Raw genomic sequence first — 27,972 nt, forward strand, 5'->3', positions numbered from 1 at the left:
CCACTGTAGTCTTCCCCCTTAAAGAGAGTAAACTGATAATATCATCCGCTTATCCAGAATTTATCTGCTAAAATGGCCACAAGCAGTCATTATAGAAAAACGTTTTTACTCTGACTCGTACTATTCTCCACCACAGAATAAGAGTAAAATGACGTCATGGCGATACTCTTCTTACCCTACTTCGGGATCCAAGAACAAGCGACGCTATCTGCCTCATAAAACATCATACACATTTTCAAGAAATACAATACTGACTCAGATACAGAATTATTTAAATCAAGCCAAAAACGAATACGCCACGAAAGTAACATTTATAAGTACGCGGGACCATAAATCTACGACCGAAACTTCAATTAAATTCCACCTAAACAATTACTAATGAGGGTTTTGTCAGTGTTTTTTTATTACTATTTAAAAAAATAAACGTTTTTAGAGCTTTTAGCGAAATTACGACTGCAGAACCGTAATAAGACAAACGCGCGCCAAACAATTTCGCCGGCATTCATTTAGACAAAAATTCCATAATGGGGGTTGAGACAGAAGGGGCGGCTGGGACTGCTAAGACAAAGGAGAGGGAGGGGTGAAGGGGGAAGCTAGGGGGTTGGCGGAATAAAAGAAAAACAGTGGAGGGGACGACAGAAGGAAAGTGGGGGTGCTTAAGTCTGAAACAAACGCGCGCGGACTTTTCGGGCCAATTAAATAAATGAGGAAATGTCTCGACAATCTCGCCGTTCTCTCCGAGCGACTCTTTTGGGCAAGAAGACGAAACATTTATAATTGTGTCACCAGTAATTATCAGTCTACAACATTACTCACCCCGTGACAAATTGTCTTCTTCAATGAATGAGAGAGAGGTCCGTCGGTCCTCTTTCAGACACTGAGGAACGAGGAGGGACAACGGATAAGCTCCATTTTTGGGGGAAAACGCGGCGTCAACGAGGCCCGCTTTTCTCAATTAATAATAGTCCACAAAGAAATCTAATTTATTGAGCGCCTAAACGCGGAGGCATACCGTCCTCTTAGAAATTTGGGTGGATATACAAATCGCTTACAAAGAAACTTTTTCAGTGGGCGTTGACTATAGCAATGTTTTCTACCACAACCGTTCGCGGGAAATTATTATTCAAATCGGGGTCAATAACGCCAGAGTAAATGTAAACGGGATAAGAAGAGTATTGCCAGAGTAAATGTAAACGGGATAAGAAGAGTATTGCCAGAGTAAATGTAAACGGGATAAGAAAAGTATTGCCAGAGTAAATGTAAACGGGATAAGAAAAGTATTGCCAGAGTAAATATGGAACTAGTAGTAGTAATATATCGCATTTTAAGTTGAATAAAAACTTGTAGAGACTAACATTAATAGTGAGTGTAGGGAGCTGTTGGCTCGCTTGCCACCACCACCCTCCTACGCATCGTAACCCGGTCACCTGTTTAAGGCACTAAAAGTCGGTAGATGACTTGGGCCTAAGGTGGTGCCTTGAGTATAAGCCTAGCTGATTATTATTCCAAGTTACCTTTAAACAAACAAAATACTATAGCTAACATACACTTAAAATTGTTAGTGAATGTAATATGTTAATTAAAAATTAGGTTACGACATTTCTTTATATATTCAGCATATTAAACTTACGATTGTTAGGAATGAGATCTTGTTTAAGCGAATTGAAAATATTAAAAAGGGTGACCGTTATCGACGGAAATTCGCCAGAAAATATTACTTTACGGTACCAATTGTTCTTACTAAATATAGCAACTTTTTAATAATGACGCTTCGTATGGCGTATTAGCCACCCCAGGGGAGACAAAGCAACGAAATACGAAACCCGATATCAATACAAATATGTCGAATTTAATAACGTCTTTATCGGGATGAAAGTAGAGTATAGCAGAGTGGAAAACATGCCGTCCTGAAGGAGGTCGTCGCGGAGAAACAGCCGCGGAAAAACAATAGTTTTTTTTTAACAGTTTAATGATTTCCAATAAACTCATAAAAAAGAAGAGTCGAGAAAACATCTGTTATCGAAAAGGAGCCCCGCGTCTATTTGATCAAAAACTGGGAAACAAGCCATAGGGCCTAGACGCCATAAATAAGACTATCGTTCTCGAGATTTGATTCCGGAGGTCTTCTTCATCCGAAACACGCGAAAGGGAGAAAAAAACTCGCGTGTATGGCGCTTCTAAAGAAACCCGATCGGAAGAGCCATTGATACTCCGGTCTATACTAGCGTGGCTTAATCTGTCAGAGTTTGATATTGGAATGAAGGCCCGTGACATAGTCCCCATACCCCGAGAGGAATCAAACGCGTCGATGACGTGTTGAGACTACGGCCTTCCACTACCCCCGGCCCCGTCTCGCGATCTTCCGTACGCCAACTACTTTTAAAAGCCAGCTTATAAGGCGACACTTCAGTCGCGGCGGGCTAGGAGGGAAGCTAAGCTACGAGTCGAGTGCCAGCTGAGCTAGTATCCTTTCGGACTACGTGTGTCGAATCTTAGTCGAAGACACTTTCTTCGCTTTGCTCGTTTGGTTGGTTGGCGTCGCGAATTCGTCTGATCCTTGTACGCCAGTCCCTAAGCTACATTCTAATTCCAAAAAGTACCGGTGTATGGCGCTTTCCTATCAATACTCGATTACCGTCTCGAGGATAACTATACGAAGAGAGAGAATATGTTGAGTCGGGATTACGGCCGGAGATCCCCGATCGCTCTCAACGTGCCAACTCGCGCTCTCTTACCTCAGATCCGCCAGAAAGGGGTTTTGAATAATTCGGATCCTGGGAAATTACCGCCCTCCCACTACTCGAGATTCAGCGTAGTGTTTGCGTAAAGACGTGTCCCCCCGCGAGATTTTCACGTCTGTTGATGTCTTCGAGCGTGGAGCCAAAATCACCAGCTCCCGCTGTACATAATACATAAGACTGCCAAGGTTGGAATATTCGCTTTTTGCGCCGCCGTAATAATGGTTCCTCGGGGTTCGTCGCGATTTCCCCGATCCAATTTCGGAGTCTATCGCAGCCCCGATATTATTCTTACACTAATGGCAATACGTTACATTAAATATTCATTGATTCCGTATGACATCGGCGCCTGCAATATGACCGAGAGAAAAACTACTGAATTTGTTTTGAACAATTGAGAAGCCCGCGCGATACTAGGCCAAACAACAAATGCAAGTATATAAAAGAATGCCTCATGTTCTCATATTTATATTTTTTTCCAAAATGAAACTTAAGAAGCCCTGGCACATCCCCGTAAAATCCTTCGTTACCTCCCCTCTATCGGAAAGGGTACGAAAAGTGAGCCAAGCAACGTCATTTGCATATTAACAGAGTCCAAGGTTATTGATACATTAAAAACTTAATTAAAATCAATAACTTTTAATATTTGTTCAAAGACGTTGATTTTCGCACACAAATCTTTCGAATCTAATACTTCAGATTCTCAGATTCGCGAACTTTGACCTTAAATATATCAGGTCATATTTCGACTTTCAAAATTCGTGCTATTAAACGACCTAGGAACCAATCCGTTGTCGAATTGTTCAAAATGCCATAAAAATCGATTGATAAAAATCCATTTGAAAATTAAAGACTGGGCACGAAACGCTTCAAAAATACAAAAACTTAATAGGGACAAGAACCTAAAAAATTAGTAAACAAAGTACAGAAACCCCCGGTTTTGGGCCCTAACTTAGGTACTACAAAATAAAAATTTAAAAAAACAATCTTAAATGGATAAACAGTATAAACAGCGAAAATATAAAAAAAAACACCATAAAAAAGAGCAAAAATACCATTAAACTACGAAGTCCATCAAATAACGAACTATCAAACTCCAGCTAAAAACACTAGTAAAAAATAACTCGATATTGTTTTAATACCTGTTCTGATTTAACTTTGATTTTCTTGATTTCTCTTTTTTGTAATACCTAATTGAATCTATAATTTAACCCGCAATTGACTAAAGCATTTAAAAACACCCCCCTAAGTACAAGTACTGCTTAGGTAGGGGGGTTCTGTTGTGCACTATTTTATGTACTACTTTATTTTCAAAAACATTTTCAAGCGCAATAAACAATAATAATAATTAAAACAAATATTACAATAACAAAAGGGATCGAAGCAAATATAACGATAAAATGAATTTAATACGGTAGTTTTTGCTAAAGTCGGGCTATTCCATATTGAGGCGCCTAGCGCCATCTTCCGTATTTTTTCCATCATTTCATCCGCCAAAAGAGCGATCTTCGATAATGAACGTTTTATTTTTTCATTGTCACGCACGAGAGCAACATTTTTTTATTCCTTCTATATAAAGGATTCTTAGCTAGCACAAATGAAGCCTTAAGTGCAGCCCAGGGTCGAGGCGGGGGACGAGGCGAGAGAGCGTCTATGACAAGTGACAAATTAATACGGCTCCTCTCCTGGCCCCATCTAGCGGCAGGCCAGTGGAAGGAGCAGCTCTCTCTCTCTTTGCTCAATAATTTGGGAAGTCTGGCCGGATTTTAATTAAGAAAGTATGACACCGAGCGACGCGCTCTCTGGTGAACTCGGGACGAATTAGCGAGAGAAATTCCTATTATAATCCCTTTCCTTCCTTCAAGTTCGTCGTGCCTTTTCTTCCACCTTCGCCCCCGCTAAACTCATAAGCATTCTTTTCTTTACGTCGACACCCCCCCGTTTCATTGTCAGAGATTCAGAATTTCTGAACGCGTTCGCCTATACACCGGCATTATGTTAGTCGAGTTCAAAGCCACTTCACAGTAATTACAAAGCGTGGACAAAGAAATTTTGCCGAGGACGAGATTTTGGCCGTCCACTTTCTCCATCGCTATATAGTCATACATTTCTTAAATTTTGGAGTAACCCTCAACTTGACTGTACTAGTGGAAATTAGTAAATGGGGGGGAGAGAGAGAGAGAGAGTTTAAAATGAAGGGCAGATTGCGTAACTAAATTCTAGTCGGACATTTTCATATTCATTTTTGGGAGAACGGTTTCTGGCGTGAAGTTTATTTAAGTTACATCAGCATAACGCGCTTCATTCTCTGGAAGGAATGATTTAGTAATAATTCTTATACGCTTTTATTTTTCGACCGTAATGTGGCAGACACAAATAATTGCCGCGAAATGTGCTATAAGGAGAATTCCCACATCGGATTCTTCGTAACAGCAAAGTAAAAGACTGCTATTTTTGACGCGTTAAATTGTTACTCATTCCAACATCAAGTATAGCAACGATTACGGACATAAGTTACTTGCAATTTGTATTTGTAATATAGAAGTGCTTTGTAAAATAGAAACTTAGTTAATTTGATTTTATCGATAACAAAATTAGAAAAATTAACCCCAAATTATTATTTTGCAAGAATTCTAGTTATCAGGAAATAAAAATTAACCTTTCCAATTTTTTTCCAACATTTTCAGCGCTATATTAACAAAAATTATAATAATATCAAAAATCAACCGTTTAAATTTCGGTTACGAACTTGAGCCTGAAATCAATCCAACTATATTTTCTATAAATAAATTGTCATTTGCAAATTGTTGACGTCAGCAGGGTTCGTACAAAATTTCCGGAATTAAATTCCATGACATTTCCAGGCTTTCCCCGACCAAATTGCCAAATTTTTCCTGACCATTTTTGTAGAATAAATGAAGGTTTTGAGGTCAAATCTTGAAAAATATTGATTACGTATTTTTGATACATCTTTCAAAAATTATTTCCCTGATTTGTTTTGGTGTCATTTTAAAATTCCCTGACTATTCCCTGAGCTTTTGGAAACATTTTCAAGTCCCCTGACTTTTCCAGGATTTCCAGGTCGTGTACGAACCCTGGTCAGTAAATGACGTTCTACCATAAATGGGGTGGCGGAGTGGTTAGCACTTTCGCCTCGCAGCAAGAGAAGCCGGGTTCGATCCCAGCTTGTAGCACTGGGTGAAAACTCGGAACAACTCCTTCCGTGTTGAGATAGCAAGTTATCTCCCCACTGGTTTAAGGAGTTTTCCCTTGAGATCTTAGGTTTCCCGTTCTATAAAAACGTGTAGAGGTTAACGGTAATAGTTAGTGTCGGGAGCTGTTGGCTCGCGTCGCATGCAGGGCTTGCCACCACCCTCCTACGCATTGTAACTCGGCCACCTGAATTAAAAAGTGTTTTCATAAAATCCGGCTATGTTGTTTCCCCCCCCCCCCCGACAAAAATTGCCCCCTCAGTCTTTGATGGTAGTTCAGTTCAGTACGATCCAGTTCTAAAACAGTCGGCGCGACTCGAATAAATGTACGTCAACAAGCTGGCAAACATGTTTCCTGAAAAATCAATAAAAACCCAAGACTACCGACCGTTGCATGTCGCTTCCTAAAGTATACCACCTCCTAGGCAGTTCTTTGATGGGGGTTTTATGAAAACACCTATTGGTGCCTTAGGTATTAGCCTAGCTGATTATTATTATTATTAAAAGTCGCTTGATGACTTAGGCCAAAGGTGGTGCCTTGGGTATTAGCCTAGCCTAGCTGATACGTATATTTAAAGGACAGTTTTCACGCGTCTCAATTTCCCATTTCAACTCTCAAATCCTCGAACGTTTCAGCGTCGTTTCGTCTAATGTCGGAAGTGAATCGAGTAACGGTCCGTGACCATATTGTTCCTAAATAACCTACACATGTTTGCGGTGGTAGTGTACACCGCTCGGTTAATGAGAGGTTGGCGGAACAAGCGGTTCGTTTATGCGGGACCAAAACGGCGGAGGATCGTCTTCGGCGGCGTTGTTGGGGCTGCGAAAGATGGAAGCGCCAGCCACGGAATGCATCCATCAATGACACCCGAAGAGAAACGAAACCGAGAATGCCACACTATTCCAACGACGACCTAAGCCCAACAACTATATTATTTCATATTTTTTCCGCTGTCGCCGAGAGGCCCCGCTAAGAGGCGTTAGTGTTGTGACTAGCTAGATCGCGCGCCAAATAAAAATAGTCAGTAGAGAGAGAGAATATATATTCTTCGAACGACATCGAGGAAAAAGAAGAATCCGGGCGCGGCGTGGCTATTGAGCAAGAAGAGCCCCATATATTTAACCACGGATGGCTGCAGTTGGCCAACTTTGACTCGACGGTGGTAACGGCGATGGCGGGGAGCGCGAGTTGGCCCGGGATATATCCGACGCGTCACGATTTAATTAGGCGTGACGCGAGATCCATCACCCGACGTGGGCGGGGCTACAACCACCGCGTATTCCCCCTTCCACTCGACGGAGATTTTTATTGCCAGAAAGCTCCCAGTCAAAGCCCATTTTGTGCCAAGATAACACTCCAATTGTTCCAGCCTCTCATCAGGTCAAATAATAGACTAAAAATTGATCCAAAACGTTCGCTATAGTACGCTCTTGAATAGTAGGCTTTTATTTGAGGTCGCTACGCTTGTCCAAGGTTGTATCTCTTTAGTGCTAAATCGACTGGTAGCGGTCTAGGAATGAACCACGCACGTTAAATTAAATACACGTTGCTTTATGGAAGGGTTTACATAATTCTAAACATTTTAATATTAAAAAAGCCTGACACGAATTGGTGTTTCGTTCATATAAAACGATAAAAATAAGAAGTATAAAATGTTTTAACTGCATCACGAACGTAAGTTATTGAAGCGCTTTACATGCAACTAGGAGTAACAAACACAGCACCTCACACAAGGAGAACGCAACCCGTCAAAAGTTACTGTAGTGCATTTTTTTGTGTACATTTTCCATTGGTTGAACGCTTTAGCGCCGGCTGCCGTCGGAAGGGGAAAAATTCAGAAATTGCCTTCCCCATTTCCGTAAAACGTTCAGCGTAAAGATTCGTCCAATGAAATTTGTACACAACCCCGCGTTAGCGTGTTTAAAGGCTAGCTGCGTTCTCCTTGTGTTTGTTGCTCCTAGCTTGCACGAGGGTTTCAGATGCCGAAGCGGTTCGCGACTGCAGTCAATCAAGAGCTACTGCTAAGTGACGTAGACAAAACATTATCACATGACCTCCCGTATTTTATGGAAACACCTATAGAAAATTATTAACGGGTTATGCGGGGGCTACTCACTTCCGGTAATGTTAAAAACTAAACCAAAACTATTGACTATCACGCGCAAAACAATAACATCTAGAAGCTAAAGTTTATATTTATATTTTACATTTTTCGTGCACTATCTTTTTAATTAAACACTGATAACGTTTTTCCCTCAAGAAGAACGAAAAAAATTATGGTTAACGTAATAAACCCTCTTTGAAAACAAAGCGCAGTCTCAAGATGTTTGGTGCTCGAGTAAGAAACCCACAGCCACACTAGACTTTTTTCAGCGCGTATATAAATTAGCGGAAGCTAATTTGTTCGCGTTAAAACGATCTGGCCTAGCTTTTGACTTTGTCTTTTTTCTTATCCAATTAATCATAAGTAATTAGTGGCTGTCGAGTATCTAGGGCGCTAATTAATCTCCACTTGACCTCTGGCTCTTGACCCTTATTAACGCCACGACACAGCTACAGGAAACGGTATAGAGCTAGAACCAACGTCTACTTAGGATTCCCAAGATTCCACTCAGCAGGCCTCCAAACTATTATACCGCGTACACAAAGTGCAATGGTCCATGGAGAGAGTAGTGTTTGGAGACAATCCTTAACAAACGTGACATTAAAATAATTTGAGTAATCTTGCAAAAACTGCGCTAACTAAAAGCCAGTTTAGAACATTAGAACTCAAGGCTCCAGCTTAGACCCAAGTCATCGAGCGACTTTTAACAAGCCATTATACCACAAGCTCTTCATGCCACGCGAGCCAACTATTACCGTTAACATCTACAATTTTTAAAGGAAAGGGGAAACCAAGAACTCGAGATTTCACACAGCGCTACAAACTGGGATCGAACCCGGCTCCTCGTGCTTCGAGGCGAACGTGATAACCACTCTGGCAACCCATTTTAAAATCCATAATTTGATTCTTACTTTTTAGCAATATATTCGAGACGCGAAAAACTAAAACTTAGTTGGAACTCTTAAAAAAGCAACAGGGTTGCCACAGTTTTTTCACAATCAAATTCCCTGACTTTTCCAGGTTTTCCCTGACCATCTCCAGATATTTTTCCCGACTTTTTTTGTGCCAAGATTTTGTATTTTTAAGAAAAAAATCCTATTGCAACCGAAATTAAATTCCGACATTTCCTGATTGTGAAAATTCCCTGACTTTAAGACTAATTTTTAAAATTCCCTGACTTTTCCCTGATTTAAAGACTAATTTTTAGAATTCCCTGACTTTTCCCTGAATTTCGGAAATTTTTAAAATTCCCTGACTTTTCCCTGATTTAAAGACTAATTTTTAGAATTCCCTGACTTTTCCCTGAATTTCGGAAATTTTTAAAATTCCCTGACTTTTCCCTGATTTAAAGACTAATTTTTAGAATTCCCTGACTTTTCCCTGAATTTCGGAAATTTTTAAAATTCCCTGACTTTTCCCTGATTTAAAGACTAATTTTTAGAATTCCCTGACTTTTCCCTGAATTTCGGAAATTTTTAAAATTCCCTGACTTTTCCCTAATTTAAAGACTAATTTTTAGAATTCCCTGACTATTCCCTGAATTTCGGAAATTTTTAAAATTCCGACTTTTCCCTGATTTTTACACCCATATTAGAATACCCCGACTTTTCCAGGAATTCCAGGTACCGTGGCAACCCTGAGCAAATTTATAGCGAATAAGTAGATACGTCCTTACCTCAACCAATCATTTTCGACTCAATTTCGAGACACGATAATTTCGCGTGATTTTCCCCTTCGTATAAAAAAACATTAAGAGCAGCTATTAGTAAAAACGGAGGAAGCAAGAAGAAGATAGGTCTTAAAACCAATTATATAACGGGTTAAATAATTACGGCGGGAACTAATTATCATCCTTGCCATGGAGCGAAATTATCCTAGCCCAGCAAAAGGCCTCCAATATTAACACCATATCATAGACGAATAAAAAGGCGAACGAGGATAAGGGGGGGGGGTGAATTCGTAGACTATTAGGCGTTGTTTCTCGGCTAAAAAAGGGATCAAAGCGACCAAGCTCAGGTACTAAAGAAGAGAGAGAACGCTTCTAATCGACGGTATAATTTACATGAAGAACTTGCCCATCACGGTGGTATGGCCGCCAAAGGAGAAGCTCGGGGAGAGAGGTTGAGTACTTTCTCTCCATAATGGTACTATTAAAATAGGAAAATGATTTTCCAGCTACGTGACACCAGGGCCTTTTCGCCCTCCCAACTCCCTCTTCAAGCACCATTCATTCTTATACGCGCCGATAAAAAAATATATTATAAAAGTTAGGAAAATAATTACATTAGATTCAATTACCAGAGAGTAAGAAAAAAGCTCACTCGAGAGCGAATGGACTACGTGGTTTAAAATTACCGATTAAAAGAGTAAAAGGTGGTGCTCGGTTTTCGAAATAACCGTAAGCGCGTGGTGGAGCGAGCGGGGAACGAAAAGCTCGTGGTTTTTCGAGCTGACGTCACGCGCAAGTGCTCTGGCGATAAACGAATCGATCGGTTTAAAAATAAAAAAATGATGTACGAAAGATTCCAAAAATTTTATTAAATAGAGTTTTTGATTGCAATTACGGGGGGCAAAGCCGGTTTTTAATTAAAAAAAAATGGGCGAGATTAAAAAACGGAGTGAGGAGGAGAAGAATCAGTGCTTCGTCTGAAAGAAAGTTCATATTGAAAGGAAGACGAGACGCGGGCGGGGACATGACGGATGGGATGGCTGAAAAGGTCTACACCGACGTTTTCAAGGGTGGACGGACGCCAAGGGAAACTAATCTGGCGAATACTAAATCCAGACGGGTTCCCCTCCTCCCCGAGACTTAGTCCTTTTCATGCAAATAAGGATTTCTTAAGTGGATTTTCATTTATTTTTTTATTCTGATTTTTATATATTTTTTTAAGGGCTCTAGGGGGGATTTGTAATTGAGTCATCAATATCCCTCGCCGAGACCCGTTTTTGGTCGGTCGGGAGTCGCTGCGGTGGGTAACGGGTATTTTACCAGATAGATAGTCTCTATTTTGGGCCTTTTTATCAGTTCAAGCCCACACGCAACTTCGAAGCTCATTACGTTCGCGTCCGAGTCAAGTGAGTTAAGTGACGCCAGCGATTGTCGTCAGTGTTTCAGTCACCCTGAAGCCGACAAAAACCATGAAGTTGGTCAGTAAAAATGTTGGGTAATTTAATTTAGGAATTTATTTTTTGATTTTTGTGGTTTGAAGTCATGATCATTAAGGTATTCTTAGCTCCACGAATTTTCTGTTCTATGAGTATTAATGTGAAAGATTTAGCTTTTCAGCTGTGATGTTGCCGAGACTTCAGCTGGAGCAATAAAATCACAAATGTCATTTCACCAATTGATCATTGACGTTGATTTGTACATCTAGACCCTCCCAATGTTTTTTCCTCCGTTAGCAAAAACTGGTTTTTGTTTAAAGGTTACTTAGTTCCGCATTGTAGTTATCGCTAGCCTTTTCTTTCAGTGATAACCGTAAAATGTGTTGGAAATTTGTTTTATGAACTTTGCTCTAGAATTTGTTACAGTAACTTTGCTACCAATTTTCTAAGTGAAACAGTTACATTTCAGATTTCAGCGATAACCATAAAAGGAGTCTAAAATCATCGTAGACCTTTAACCTATCCTGTAATTTTAATACTTTGAAATTTGACAAATTTCCAGTTTCTTGGCAGTTTCTCTACTAGGCATACACTGGACTTAATTTAGAGTTACCATAATGGAGAAAAACCGAAAAAAATACAAAAATGAACCACGAAAAAATGGTTGAAGCTAGTGATCTTGTCCGATTTTTGGGGCATCACCAGTACCGTTCGGAACCAGGCCCGTTCCAGAGACAAGAATCGAAGGCAACGGAGAAGTAAGTTCGGGAGAAGAAAAAGTTGTTCATTATTGGTAAGGAACGGACGACGGACTTCATTTCGCGGAATTGGCGTCGCTGAGCGAGGATAGACTGACGAAACGGGAAACCGCGACCATTAACAAATACGCTAACTCCGGTTTGTAAATTTTCATCGGGGGAAAGAGTTAACGGCAAACCAAGGTGGAAGCGAACCCGACTCAACCTTCCGAGAGGAACATACCGGGGCTAAAAAAGAAAACAAGCAATTTTCCAAGTTCTTCTCTCGAGCTGGCTCGCCGCCGTACCGGCTAGTGTAAACGGAAGCTGACAACTCGCGAAAAGCCGAGGAAAGGGGGTAAAATGCGCGTACTCGAAGGCCGCGCCTCGCCGTCAGTTGGCGTTGGTCTTTCGGGGGTAGCCGGAATATAGCGGGCATGGCCAGGCCGAGCTTGGTCGTTTATCTTGGAGCGCCATTTCTCAAAACGACCTAGGAACACCTTCCCCGTCGAAGAAGAGTAGAAAGACCCCCCCAAAAGGGGAGAGAGGCCGAAATTAGGGAATGGAGGAATGGCGGGGAGGATGGGAACACTCGAAGGGCGAAGGGGGGGGGGGGAGGAGAGCGTGGCTTGTGCAGGTGCCTCGTTATTAGAGACCAACCGAAGCAAAAAAGACATGTCGAAGAAAAGATTCTTTTGGTTTCCGAGCTTTTGGGGCCTTTGAATAAACACAGAAATACAAGCCTCGATTTTTTTTATTTCTCTATCCGACACTCGTGGCCCGGCTGATGGTTCAATCGAGCGTCGAAGAAGGTAAAGTCAGCGCGATGCGAACCGGACTTTCGCCCAACATATTCCCGGTCTAAACGTTAACTTTCAGCTTAGCCTATGCTCGGGAAGACTTTAAATTCCCCAAATTGTTGTAAAGCGCTTAAAAATCTGGTGTTGAAAGGAAACTAGGTCATGAAAAGATAATTAGGGTCGGGCCATGACCAGAGGGCTTCGAGGTATATTAAGGAATAATTTCGGTACTTCAAACTCTGTTTAAAAATTAAGAAAAGGGTGAGTGGACCGAAACGAATCTTCAAAGAACATATCGAGTATACACTTACACGAGCGAGTCATTACATTTTGTTGATCGAAGGTAAGAATATAATAGCCCACTCTATGAAGTAACATTGGCCTCCTTGTTTAGATGTATCGGGCGCGTCACTCTTGACGTAGAAGTGACGTTACACTATGATAGCCAATAGACGCTAGCATCTAGGAGCAACAAACACAGCACCCCACACAAGGAGAACGCAACCCGTCCAAAGTCGTGGATTTTCTTGTGTACATTTTTCATTGGCTAGACGCTTAAGCGCCTGCTGCCGTCAAAAGGGGAAAATTCGGAAATTGTCTTCCCCCCCCCCCGCCCGTACAACGCTCGTCCAATGAAATTCGTACACAACCCTTCGTTAGCGTTTTTAAAAGCTTGCTGCGTTCTCCTTGTGTTTGTTGCTCCTAGCTAGCATAAACTCTATCCCTTATTTAACTTTTCAAAAAGTTCCACGCGCGTCTTGATATTTTAGCGTAAACGGGCTCGAGCTCAAATAAAAAAATGAGAGAGACTTTTACGCTAAAATATGAAAGAGCGCGTGGAACATTTTAACAAGTTGAACACGACATTAATTAAAATTCGACGAGTCGTCCTTTTTATAAAGATCTAAGCTTCAAAACTGAACTGAACTCCGACGTATCTCGTAACGAAAGCGGTACATTAAAACAACTTCGGCAAGCGTAATGATTTTATTGAAATCCTTATTCGAAACATACGACAAAAAATCACTTACTAAATTAAACGCCTGATAAATGACAACAAATCGATTCCGGAGGCGATATAACTTTCGTACTAACAGCGCAACTTCTTTACAAGTTCATTTTGACGTTAATCGTTGAAAAGACGCCAATGACAACAATCGAGAGAAAAAAATTATAACGAACTGAGACAGAAAGGACTGTCAGACGAGGGTAAAATCTCGCGCGGCGGCTAATATCGAGATTGAATCGAATGTCCGCCCACCTCGGGTAAACAAGTCAATCCAGACGCGACTTAGCTAAGGATATTATCGACGGCCTCGGTCGAGTTACCTGACACGCCGAACAAGTTACGAGCGCCATAATGGGCAAAAATAAGGAGGCGCCCTGCTAAAACAAAAGCGGAATATTCACGTTTTTCGTCGTAGCCGCGATAAAGCCACGGTGAAGCCTCGCCCTCGCTGATAATACGCTATTACAGATAAGGATAGAAAGCAATACAGGGACGTTGTCGTGTCACTCCAAGTTGTCACTGGCTTCCTTTACACGGAGAAAAACTGTAGAGTTCCTGATTACGGGGCAAATATAGTCAACTTCGATAAGCGACGACGACCCAAGAAAATGTAATTTCCTGCACACGATTATCCCTCTTCAAAAAAAAGGACTTGTAAGACTACAAAGTTTAGCGTTATTGAAATTTTTATCCGGTCGTCAACACCGAAAATTTCCAAAAAAGCGAAGAAATTGACTGATATCAGTTACAAAATATCTTACTTAATCTTAAAGTGAAAATAAGAACTTTCAACCTTTTGAGAAACGCTATAAAAATTATTACCGCAAGTGTTTGTAGTAAAACATTACCAAATCCGGTATTCGAATATATATGTTAGTAATACGAGAATTATATCCTTGGAATATACAATATTATTCACGTCAACCGGTTATCTATTTTTCAAGTCAATTAAAATGAAACTATGCCTAATTATAACCAACAACTTTCTCGTATACTTTGTTGTTGTATACTGAAATATCCGTGTATGAAAATTAAATTTAATATAAGACAGTATTAGATACTCAATGCCAATCGCCGCGAAATGTATGTTAATAAAACAAGGTGACTGCGAACAGACGACGGGAAATTAGTTTTTAGACAATTTAATGAGGATATTGGCATCTAGTATTTTAGTATAAATTTCTCAATATTATCAGCCGACACTAGAAGGTGTTTCATAACTTCATTCTGGTCTTATCTACTTTAAAATACCCCCCCCCCCCCTCTTCCCCCGCGGAATCTATCAAGCGTTGCCTTAAATGTAACCCTTTGGCTTATTTCAATGTCATGAATCAAAGAGTCAATTAAAAAGGCTCCCCAAAAGGAGATACAGAATAGTTTTATAGCTTAAATGTTACCCGAGATTAACAGTATAAACGGGAAGAGGTTCGTCTAGCCTTCGAGAATAGTAATAGGTAAGTTCTGTTTTTAGGTATAGATAGAGACGCGAGTAGAAAATGTTTAAAGAGCTCGGGGGAAGGTCATATTATTTATTCCATTTTTTTGGCGAGGGGAGTTGCGGTACCGGTGCAATCTCGTTTCTTTGTGTTTTCGCCCTGAGCTAGATGAGTTCCGCAAATGACTTCATTTTGTCTTCTCTCTGTGTTTCTCCCAACACCCTCGACACGGTGGTTTCCCCCGACCCCTAACCCCCCCCCCCCCCCTCGCAAAACCAGCGCTGCCATCTTTGGGGTTGTATAGAACGTTATATATTAAGTTGAATTCCGTTGTGTCATAGATAGGGTACCCAACAGATCCCCCCCCCCCCAAAAGCTGGGGAAACCATACAAAATATGGTCAAAATTGTATTTGTCAATAACAAAGTTCAATATTTAATATAAAAATAACTGGATTTTCATATTTCTGAAGTTTAATTCAAACCAAATACTCATTGAGAAAAGTAGTATATAAATTGGGTACCGGGCACCAACATAATTATAATTAACATGGGATATAATTTTGACGGTATCTCACCGGGCACCGTGCCTCATAGAATTAACATGTTATATTATTTTGACGGTATCTCACCGGGCACCGTGCCCCATAGAATTAACACGGGATATTATTTTGACGGTATCTCACCGGGCACTGTGCCCCATAGAATTAACACGGGATATTATTTTGACGGTATCTCACCTGGCACCGTGCCCCATTGAATTAACACGGGGTATTATTTTGACGGTATCTCACCGGGCAACGTGCCCCTTCTCTCGGTTATATGCTACTACTGAGAAATGATAGTGACATAAGATTATGGTTATGAAGTGTTTAACCCTTTATAGAAACGTATAAAAACGTTAAAAAATTTACGTAGTTGGTGTTGTGACGCACCAATATTACAGTATAAAGGTTAGTGCGAAAATGACGCACATTGACTTTAAAAAAATTGTAAAAAGCCTAACTTACGTTGACACTTGCCGTCGTGGCGTTTGTTGCATTTATTTAGTCTGAACTAACCTTAAAATAAAGAAATTTGATAGGGGGATAGTCCATAGTTCTCCATAACCTGGGCCTGTTTAAAGCTAAACAATATTTTGGTTAAGTACCGAATTGAACGTCTCCTTTTCATGTATAGCATTAAAATAAGCGCAAACACTTGGGTTTCAAAAGGTATTAAATTACAGGAACCGGTTTTAAAACTCATTCTGCGGCCACTTCTCTGTGCGAATGTGTACGATGAACTTTCGCACCCAAAAGATAAACACATTTAAGCGAAATTGAATAATATTTATACGATAACACCTTAAAACGAATCCGTGTATTGAAATTAGCGTATTTCCTTAGTTAAATAACGCTAAATATAACACTGATCAAACAAATTACGGTCCAAAAATAAATGAATAAAATGAGATAAAACAAAATTAGTGACGCCAATTAGTGAGCTTGAGAATATACAAATTCCACGCTAATAACATTAGCAGTAACATCTATACGATCAGGAATTCATATCTCTACTTGGAATGCTTGGATTTTTCTCTAGTAGGCGGGGCCAAAGCCGTCAGTTATCTTACCATACGACAGGATAAACATTCCAAGTAGAGGTATGGATTCCTGATACGATATTATCCTGGGAACATTAAATTTTCAGCGTGGTAATAATCCCTCAAATAATATGTAAAAAATTAAAAATTTTAAAAATCCTAAAATTAGAAAATATAAATAAAAAAATTGGTCAGATTCCCATGTTATATTCAAAGGGAAAAATTTCCATTTTGTGTTGTCAAAAACATTTATGGTTGCCATGGCTAAACGGTTGCCCATTGAATAAATTCCCTTTAGGGTTTTTCAAGTTACATGAAGGTCTACCAAACCCCCGAGTTTCAACAAAATCGCTGCGTTACACCTCGGGTCGTCTCCTTGTGAGTTGAAATGTTAAAATAACACCAACGAAGAAAGAAGTAAAATAAATAACTTAAAAAAATATGACATTTTAGTATGTATTAAAGTCTCTTTACGCGAATTATTTATTGAGAATACATTTCGCGTAAATATGGTGGGTATAATTGACATTTTCGATTGGGACCAAAGAGCAGATATAGGTATTACATATTATAACAAACAGTGTTATCTTTCTCCCTTCGCAGAGAGAGCTAGAAAGCCAGCCAGAATAGAATGGGAAGGAGAAGAAAATAGGAGGAGGGGGGGGGGGGTTCTTGGTTCAGGCTCATTTAACGTGCAAGTTGCCCTGGGCGAGGAATTGGAATTTGCGAGGGGCGCGCCTTCGTCTCTCATCTCTTTCGGCGCGCTGAGAATGAAAGAAGAACTTGAAATAAAGAACGGGGACGACGCCTCGCTCGCAACTTCCAAAGAGCCTTCCTTTCTTGCCTTTCGCTATCCGCAGCCAGCGCACTTTACCAACAACGGATCCTCTCTTTTTGGCGTTATTAGTATTATTTTTTTTCTTCCAAGTCTTATTTTGAAACCGGACGCGTATCGCGAATTTCACTGTTACGAATTTTAGGTTCTGTTAATATCGAATCATTAGTAATGTTTTGTTAAATTGATCTAACGATAATATACGTTTCGTTAATATTTGAACGTAATTTTATAGTTATTTTGACTTCAAAATTTAAAACAATAGTATATTTTTTGAACTACATTTACCTTTTAAGTTGTCAAAACATATTTTATTAAAGTTTTGGAAATGGAAATGTTTTAATTGAAAATATTAATCTAAATAAATTATTAAAAAATATTAAATAGTATATATTTTGGGCTATAGTAAACATTTAGTTGTCATTACGTAATTCAATAAAGGTTTGGAAATGGAAATATTTAAACTGAAAATATTAATCTAAAATTCTAAAGAAATTATTAAAAATGTTAAATAGTATACATTTTGATTTATAGTTACCATTTAGTTGTCTATACGTACTTTAACAAAGTTTTATAAATTTAAATGTTTAAATTCAATATATTCATTTAAAGAAATTATTTAAAATATTAAATAGTATATATTTTGAGCTATAGTTAACATTAAGTTGTCAAAAAGTACTTTATTTAAGTTTTAGAAATGGAAATGTTTAAATTCAAAATATTCATTTAAAGAAATTATTTAAAATATTAAATAATATATATTTTGATTTATAGTTACCATTTAGTTGTTAATACGTACTTTATTAAAGTTTTATAAATTGAAATGTTTAAATTCAAAATATTCATTAAAGCAATTATTTAAAATATTAAATAGTATATATTTTGAGCTATAGTTAACATTAAATTGTCAAAAAGTACTTATTAAAGTTTTAGAAATGGAAATGTTTAAATAGAAAACATTCTAAATAAATTATTAAACTATAAAAACATATATTGATCTACATATACAATTTAAGTTGTCAAAACGTATTTTAAAATGTTTCAAATTGAAAACAATAATCTAAAGATAATAAAATATTAAAACCGTATACATATATTTTGAGTTATATTTTCCCAGTAGTAACTGGAGGTTTGGAAATTCCAATTAAAAATAAATAAAATATTAGAAATATTTCGTAAATACAGCCAATGATTTTATACATATTCACGTGGTTTTGATTACCCATTTAAACTCTAGCAGCCCCTCGGAATATCATCGTGAATTCCGGATAGATAACAAGCGTTCGAAACACTAAGCGCGCACGACGTTCTTTCCATAATGAGGTTATTAAATGCCTTTCCAAAAAATATCGCCGGGAAAAAGTGATTAATTTTCAAAATTATTCGCGTAGCTGGCTGTCATCGAGCCATTAGCATACCCAAAAAACACCTACGCGCTTGTATGTATAGCGAGTCCGGAGGTTAGCCTCGGAGTAATAAGCAAACTCCTCAGGCTAAGCCAAATTTTAATTTAAATCTTTTTCTTTAATAAATTCGATATTTCAAAGAGAAAGCGTCGTGAGATGGCGTTGCTGGAAACTGCATATTTTTCCAATTTCGACAAACTTTTTTAATAAACTGACGGGTAGTTCCTTTCTTATTAAAATTCCTCGGCCAGGTGAAATCATTTCCGAGCAGTTTTTCCCTCTTCTTTAGATTTTATTTTCCGCTAGCCACCCTCGCTCGCGCTTCCCGGGTTTCGCCAGCATACAGAAATATTTAAATTTTCATTCCCTACCCCCTCTTTTGACCCCTTATAGATTTTTTCATAGCGTCTCCAATGTGGGGGTTTCTTCTACTCGGGTATTGGCAATGCAAAACCCGTTCCGCCAAAGGAAGGGGGAGAGGGAACGGGGGGAGCGGTACAGGGGGCAATAGCCCCCGAATCCACGAAGGTTTCCAGTTTTGTAATAGCACGGGGAAAATATCAAATACATTTCTTTCTGACGCCTGTGCGAGGTAAATATTTGCAGAGTCTTAAGAAACTCAAAAAGCAATCGTCTGAATTCTCTCTCTCCTGAGCGGATCGGATCCCCTTCTCAATTGAGCCGGAGAAAGGGGGGGCTTCGTAGGAGGCTCCCACTTAAATTAAGTGGGAGAACTTTGGGATAAATATTTGGCAGCTTCTTGAATGTGCGATTTAAATATAAAAAGTATCCATTGAAATACTTTTAGGTTTTCGTGGGGATGTATTTGCTCAAAATTAAGAGACGATATCGGAAATTTTTAAGCAATATAGAAATTCCAAATAGAAGCTTTATGACCCTTTATCGCGAATTCTATACTGTAATTTCAATTGAATCAATTTAAATGAAAAAATTAAAGCTAAATAGAATTGCAAGAATTCGGTTTAAAAGCATTAACCTCCGAAAATTATAAAAGTTTTCTTTATTTTACACTTTTGTAAGTTTACAGCATTAAAATAAAAAACAATCAAATATTCCAATTTCGCGTAACGTAACCAAATTTATGACAGTTGAAAACTTCCAAATAGCCCGCGTAAACTCTTTAATTGTGAACTTTGATTCGATAAGATTCCCGAGAGATGGCGGTTTAAAGCTATAATGATAATTACGGCAATTAAGAAAACATATCTGTTGTCATATTCACCCAATTAAACACGAGAATATAGTCAAAAGTGTATCAAGGAAGATAAACTTTCCAAATAGAAGTTACCAGCAGGAAGTAAAGGAGTTAATTCGGTCGGATTAACCCTTTCCGGCAGCCCTTTTCGCTGGCGCATCCATTTACCAATAAATCGAAGAACGAATCCTATCGCGCCAGCCAGCGAGGGAAAAGATTACAAATGAGGGCAAAAAATATTTCATGTCTCTCCTTCGCAGACCACCACCCTCCTTCCCCAGTGATGGCCACGATTGCGCAAGAGCACCGGGAGGGGGCGTTTAAAACATTCCCAAAGCTGCCAGGGAAAGGGACGAGTCCCCTATTTGCATAGAATTGCGATTTTCTACAGCCAAACTTCTCGCCCCCGTTTGCCCCCCTCCCTCTTTCCGTTACACTTTCTCCCGGTTGCCGTTCATGGGGGGGGACTACTCCGTTTGCCCCCCCCCCCGTTCAATGATTGATACTCGAAAGAAAAATAAAGAGGGGGGAAAAGATGCTATACCTCGAAGAATGTTTATTTAAATCAAAAATGATTATAAAGTATCCAGACAGTCGTGAATCAAAAATATTATATTAAAAGCTGGAAAAAGAGTGCACACCTCTTAAAGACCTAATTATATATACGAAGCGTCATCTCTACAAGCACGAACTATAGGTTAAATACGCCTTCAAAATAAGTATTAGGGAGTTCCTTTTCACAAAAAAAGGTAAGCCTAAACTGACGTCATATAAGTTCATGATAAAGTATGACGTCCATATACTGGTTTTTTCTGCTAACTGCGCGTGCGTCAGACATTTGATATTCGCTTATTCATCAAAGATCATCGATTATTTACTGATATGTACGGTAATCATTTGCTTTTGTAAAGGTAATTGAAAAATCAGTAGAATTTGTGAGTAATCACTGGAAATTAACAGAATTCACCATTATCTAAGTGGTAATCAAGTGGTAATTAACAGAATTCACCATTATCTAAGTGGTAATCAAGTGGTAATTAACAGGATTCACCATTGATCAAGTGGTAATTAACAGGATTCACCATTAATCAAGTGGTAATCCAACGTAATAAAATTATACTCAACGGTATTTACTTATTAAAATTGAACACAGTAATCAGTATTCACGGGTAATCAAGAGTAATCAGGAGCATTCAACAGTACTCGAATTATAATCAATGGTATTAACTTATTAAAATTGAATAAAGTAATCGGTATTCAACATTATTCACGTATATTCCATGGTATTCCAGAGTAATCTAGAATAATCAGGGGCATTGAATAGTAATCTAGAAAAAAATAACGTAATAGAGTAGAAATAATAGTAGAGCTCGGTAATCATTTTGGGATCAGAAGAAAATATGTGGAATCGATGGAATTACTTCGTAATTAGTAATCAGGTTTACAGTTTTTTTTTAGTTAGTAACCCCTAGTGATGGGACTAAATATATAAATAAAAGTAACGATTTTTCCATATAACGGATCATTTTCCAATTAAATATAATATGAAAATTACAGATTCGAGTAAATATGTAATTGGAGGAAACTTTCTATATTTCTAAAGACGAGTAACGCAAGGAGACTACCCGAGGTGTTACACACCGATTTTGTTCAAACTCGGGGGATTGGTAGACCTTCATGTAACTTCAAAAATCCTAAAGGGATTTTATTCAATGGGCAACGGGTTTGCCATGGCAACGAAAAATGTTTTTGACAACATAAAATAAAGGGATTTTGACCGATTTCCCTGTGAAAAAATTTAAAAAATTAATAAAAATGTGACCAATTTTGATTTTTTTCGACAATTTTTATCAATTTTTTTTATAATTTTGGTATTTTATTATTTTCCTTGGAATCGGTCAAAATCCCATGTTATTTTCAATGGGAAAATTTCCATTTTAAGTTGTCAAAAACATTTTTCGTTGCCATGGCGAAACCGTTGTCCATTGAATGAAATCCCTTTAGCATTTTTCATGTTACATGAAGGTCTACCAATGCCCCGAGTTTGAACAAAATCGGTGTGTAACACCTCGGGTACTCTCCTTGTGAATGGTTTCTGCGTTGTTTTTCGAAAGGCAGATTTAACGTCACGTTTAATCAATCCAAGGCTGTTAACTGGGATGAGATATTTATAAATTTCAGACGAAATAAAAGTAGCTTACGAAGCTGCAGGTATTAGGAGGAGAAGGTCCCCCACGCACCCTGGCGGAATTAGAGAAGTTACAAAGGGGTGAGGAGGGGGGGGGGCAGCGAAGGGTAAATTGACCGCGAATATATTTACGAGGAGGCGACCCTCTTAATAAATGATAATAGCTCGGGAATAAACGATATAAAACATGGCCTACCTCCGAGCCCCGTTTAAAGTTCCAAGTTTAATTTGGAAAGCGGGTCCGACGAGACGAAGGTAGGCGAACGTGTTATATATAACGTTTTGGCAATTTAAGGCGTTCGGCGGGCGGCGTGGAGGGTGGCGAAACGGGAGATTCGCGAGAGGTGGTGCGGAGGAGCCTCATTACGGGCCTGCTTAATCATTTGGTCGTGCAACAAACGAACACAGTGTGTAATTATTATGGCATTGATAAAATAACTCTTGCCAGTCCTAATGACACTAAAGCATGGGGCTGTGGCGCCGCCAACTACTCTTCCCGCAAATAAATTGGTCGCCTTTGTACGCCCGAAAGCGTTCCCCCCTGTCCTCTGCTTGCTTGAGCGACAGCTACCAACGCCCTCTCTCGACCCAAAGACGAATACATTTATTTCCTGCAGGACAAAAAGATTCGACAAATATTCTTAAGCAGAATTCGCAACATACAATATAATCGCTAATAAGTTTGACTGTCGCGAATTTGAATCCACTAATTTGATAGTGTTTCCTATGTCGGTATGTACACGTGTCATCAAAGGCAGGGGAAGGGACTATATCGGAATTCCGTGTCTTCAAGTTTACGACGAATTCGGAGATTACCGCGATTAATGTTTTATATTCACGTCCAAAACGTTTGGTTTATTGGTAGTTAACGCACTAGCTATAGAACAATAAATTACTAACAAGGAGACATCCCGAAGTGTAACCCACCGCTTTTGTTCAAACTCGGGGGATTGGTAGACCTTCATGTATCATGAAAAATCCTAAAGGGAATTTATTCAATGGGCAACACAAAATATTAAATTTTCCCATTGAAAATAACATGGGATTTTGACCTCAAATTGATCAAAAGTTGATCAATTTTGATGGTTTTTTTTAATTAATTTTTATATATTTTTAAAATTTTTGGCATTTTCGAAATTTTTAAATTTGTTAAAATTTTTCACAGGGGGTGGTCTTAGGAATCGGTCAGAATCCCATGTTATTTTCAATGGGAAAATTTCCATTTGTTGTTGTCAAAAATATTTTTCGTTGCCATGGCAAAACGGTTTCCCATTGAATAAATTACCTTTAGGATTTTTCAAGTTACACGAAGGTCTACCAATCCCCCGAGTTTGAACCAAATCGGTGGGTTACACTTCGGGATGTCTCCTTGTAAATGTGTGCGATTACCAAGTCTGAACTGTTTAATTAAGTCAATTTGGTGGGCTAAAACTCTAGTTGGATTTTGGCTGGAAAGAAAAGCTAAATCTGTATCGAATGAAGAAAATATGAAACGACAAACGTTTAAAACAAGGGTTGATAGGTGTCCGGAGAATGTGCAACTCCGCGCGAGAGTGCTGTGTACAATACGATGTCGAACAATGTAGCTTCGTCATATAAGCCTCAGTAAAAAAGGTTTGCTGGTCATAATCGACGTACAACAGAGAGAGGGGGGGGGGAGGGGGCTAAAATGAAAAAGAAATCTTGACAAGGTATATAATAAAAAGAGAGAGAAGAGTATTTTTTCCCTCGTCAAAAAGGTGATGGGCTCTGGCGGAACAAAATGAAAACGGACGGAAGTTTGCGCAACCCAATCCCCGAATGGAAAAATAAAAGGCTCTCAAATCCGCCATTGTCAACAAGAAATACCATTCGATACCCATCCGAGGGACACCCAGCCTTTGGCCCCGAACCCCTGCTCTTCCCCGTATAGCACCCCGGAGAGAAGCTTAGATGAGATACGCTTAAAAAAAAAGACAAAAATAGCTTTTTGCGTTTTGCTTTATTCCCGTTGGGAGAAAAAGATTTGGGGCGGGACGCGCGATAAAGAAATTCTGATTGAATAAATAAATATTTAAATATTAATCGCTATTTTATCGCACCGATAAATTAATAAAATAACAGGATTCATAACGGCTATTGTCAAACCGATTTTAACTGATATTTTCAAGTCTCTCTGAGCACTGAATAATAAAAGTAGGAAGCTGTGCTGATTGTCTTTTAGAGTGAAAAAGAAGATTATTCGTTCAAAGAAGGGTTGCTAAACAACTATCTACGTAAACTTGGAGAAAGGTATCGGAATATATCATAGGTGAGATTTGTCTGCTTGTGTAAATGGGTATATAAAATTGAATTACAGCACCACCGTTTTCAAAATACTATATACTGCCTTACAAGGAGGTTTCCATATTCCAAGGAAATGATTGTACGCGTATTCTGCTAAGTTTTCTCTTTCAAAGGTACTTATTTCCGGAAAAGAATTACCGGATGCGTTTAAGATTATAATATAGGGAACACCTACGTTGCTAAAGAAAAAGATGACAAAAGAAAAGGTACCGGAATTTGAGAGGATTGTTTAGTTTCAACGGGAAACAAATTTGGATTTGAAGTTGGATAATATCATAATGTTTCAATCAAGTTCATAACACCATCTTACTTTTCCAGGAATTCCAGGGTTTTCAGGTACTGTATTGCGGCAACTCTAATAGAATAACAGTTTTCTTTTAAAGGTGCATTTTTGGGTTGTACATTGAAAGCAACCGCTGTTGAAGCTCTTAATATATTTTAAGATTTAGCCCTGATAACATTGGAATTTAAATTGTATTACCGTTCATCTTGAATTAATTATTGAAGTATCAGGGTTGCCACAAAATTGAGATTCAAATTCCCTGACTATTCTCGGTTTTCCCTTACTTTTTATAGGCAAAATTTATTTATTTATTTATTTATTTATATGATGACTTTGTCGTAGTTTAGTACTTTCCGTATTTCGTTTGTAGTACTTATCAACCTAAATGATGTCGATGAGTTGTGACAAACTTACGAATATGGACAGATCCAAATTCGACTTTGACAGGGTTGCCACAAAATTTTCAGATTCAAATTCCCTGTTTTCCCTGACCATTTTAAGAGATTTTCCCTGACTTATTAAGGCCAAAGTTTTTCTTTTATATTTTACTTTTATCAGAAGTTAATAAACTTAAATTGACTTATATTTCAGTAAAAAGGGTATTGCAATGTAGAAAGAAATTACCAAACTTTCAAGGAAATAAATGATAATCATAGAATTGGATCTAGAGTAAAATTACCTTCAAAAAGTGCCAACATAAAATTGAATTCCCTGGATTTTGACAAATATTAAATTCCCTGACATTTCCCTGGCGTGTTGCAACCCTGAGTATAGTAATTGTTAGGCGTACTTAAAAACCGTTATTCACTGTCTCCAAGATTCCAAGAATGACACAAGTGGTTGGCTACAAATCAATTTTTTCTAATGATATCTGTCCCTGGTATGGGTCGATTATGGTACGATAGCTTTCTACAGGTGCAAATTTGGTTTGCAATATCCTCAATACTACCCTTGAAGCTGACAAGTTATAGTTCCAGTGAAGACACGAACCACCAGGATACACTATGTCGATCTTCTTTGAAATCTTAAGACTGAAGATACCGCGAAAGTTAATCTCTGGTTACGACAATGTGTTGAAATGTTGTCGCGGAAGTTCCTTCCTCTAATTTCCAGGAACAGAAAGGGTCTGCCGTCCTGATATTAAATTAGAAACAGTAGCCCGTGCCGAGAGAGAATGAGTAAAATAATAAAAGGTCCCCCCACCCGAGAACCGCGGAAGAGAAAAAGGCGGGAAATCGATGGCAAAGAACGATTACAGTCCACGGAGCAATGAAAACGCAACAAGATCGAGGAATCAATCATTAGGAACTTCCACTAAGAAACCCCGGTCACAAGGTCAGCCCGCAGTTCGTCCACAGTAAAGAGAGGAAGGCTCCACACCGCGACGACAATGTCAGCTAACCCTTTTGGACTCGATCGCGGCCAGTAGAGCAACGGAAACGCGCAGGGGGGAGAACGTAACCAGTGTTACAGTTTCTGCAGAAGTAGGCGTATAATCCCGGTGACAACCGACACGCGTATTTCCCTTTCGTAATCAATCTCCCCTGGCCGGCTAACTAGACAGCGTGTTGAAATAAGAGGTTAGCCAAACTTCGATCGCCGGTGAGGAGAGAAAACGATTTAGACTATAACAGCCCCTTTTATACCTCTCCGAACTACGAATAAAGGAGGGGGAGGGGGACGGGAAAAAATTTAACGTTCTGAAGGAATGAATAATTTAGGCATTTATTTGCGAATGGGTAGAAAAGAGGCAGAAACATTAGAAGAGTTGGCGGTAGTGGGGAGAAAATGAGCCGGCTCGAACCGCGCGAGGTGAATGCCCAATGAGCTCTGCACCAATTTGTGGGGGCAATAAAAGAAATTACAACCCTCCCCCCACCAAAATTACACCCCCTTAGAACCGCGAGATCTCCAACAGAGCCAAAAAAAGAAACACAAGGGTTGTTATCAATCCACTGCCGACTCTCACTCTGACTTTAGAATGTAAATTCCGCAAATGACGGGGCCATTTCTATGCGATTCTTTATTTATAAAGATATATAAATTGTATAAAAAACCACCCGGAAATATTTCCTTAAAAGGTAAATTAGCCGAAAACCTGCCCTCTTACGGGAAAATATTGTTATCAATCTAGGTAATGCCGATCATATCTCAAATATTCCAATTTTATATAGGCGTACTTGGATGATAACAAAAACTGTTTATGTAACGTATAATTTCAGATTTCGGTTGCATTGATCCATTAGGCCGATTAGAATAATATAGGAAACGATTTAAAACGCGACCAAATAGAGCTCTTATTTGTAAAACCGAAAGGCGTCACACGTGCGTTCTTTTTATTTTAAAATTAACTTAATTCAAATTTCCTTCTTAAAAGCATATCAACGGTTTCTCCTCGAACGAAATCGATTGCGCGATTTTCAAGTTATTTTCATCAACACAAACGTGATCTAATAATAAGGTAATATCGTAGAATCGTAGTTGGCAGAACTATCAATGCATTCTTAAGTTTACTAATGCTTAGTTTCCACTAGCGAGCGTAATTATATTTTTCTTTACGCTGGTAAAAACCTTTGTATATGTCAAAATTAAGATTCGGGCCGTTACGCGTGCAAGTGGAAATCAAGCATTAAGATTCGAGCCGTTCCGCCTGCAAATTGAAATCAAGCATTACGCAAGAGCCGTTACGCGTGCAAGTGGAAACCAAGCATTAAGCAAGAGCCGTTACGCGTGCAGGTGGAAACCAAGCATTAAGCAAGACCCGTTACGCGTGCAAGTGGAAACCAAGCATTAAGCAAGAGCCGTTACGCGTGCAAGTGGAAACCAAGCATTAAGCAAGAGCCGTTACGCGTGCAAGTGGAAACCAAGCATTAAGCAAGAGCCGTTACGCGTGGAAGTGGAAACCAAGCATTAAGCCACTTTCCACTAGCGTACGTAATAAGCTTAAAATAATGCTTGGTTTCCATTTCCACGCGTGACGGGAATCTCAACAT

At 39.0% G+C, this 27,972-nt stretch overlaps 1 protein-coding gene across 6 annotated transcripts in view; it reads right to left on the reverse strand.

Moving 5' to 3' along the window:
- Positions 1–27,972, reverse strand: part of pxb (putative Hedgehog signaling attenuator pxb) — a 291,061-nt gene that overhangs the window by 140,968 nt on the left and 122,121 nt on the right. The window contains exon 1 of one of the 6 annotated variants that reach the window (XM_090173163.1): positions 13,729–13,804. The exons of 4 other annotated variants lie outside the window; for them this stretch is intronic. The gene's annotated coding sequence lies outside the window, so the exon portion shown is untranslated. Of the gene's footprint in view, positions 1–255; positions 320–13,728; positions 13,805–27,972 lie in introns of those variants that run through there. One more of the 6 variants, XM_090173162.1, reaches the window with a different exon arrangement.

The sequence above is a fragment of the Leiobunum rupestre genome, chromosome 4 (genome assembly GCF_980474605.1).
Source record: "Leiobunum rupestre chromosome 4, qqLeiRupe1.1.hap1, whole genome shotgun sequence".
NCBI classification, from domain to species: Eukaryota; Metazoa; Arthropoda; class Arachnida; order Opiliones; family Sclerosomatidae; genus Leiobunum; species Leiobunum rupestre.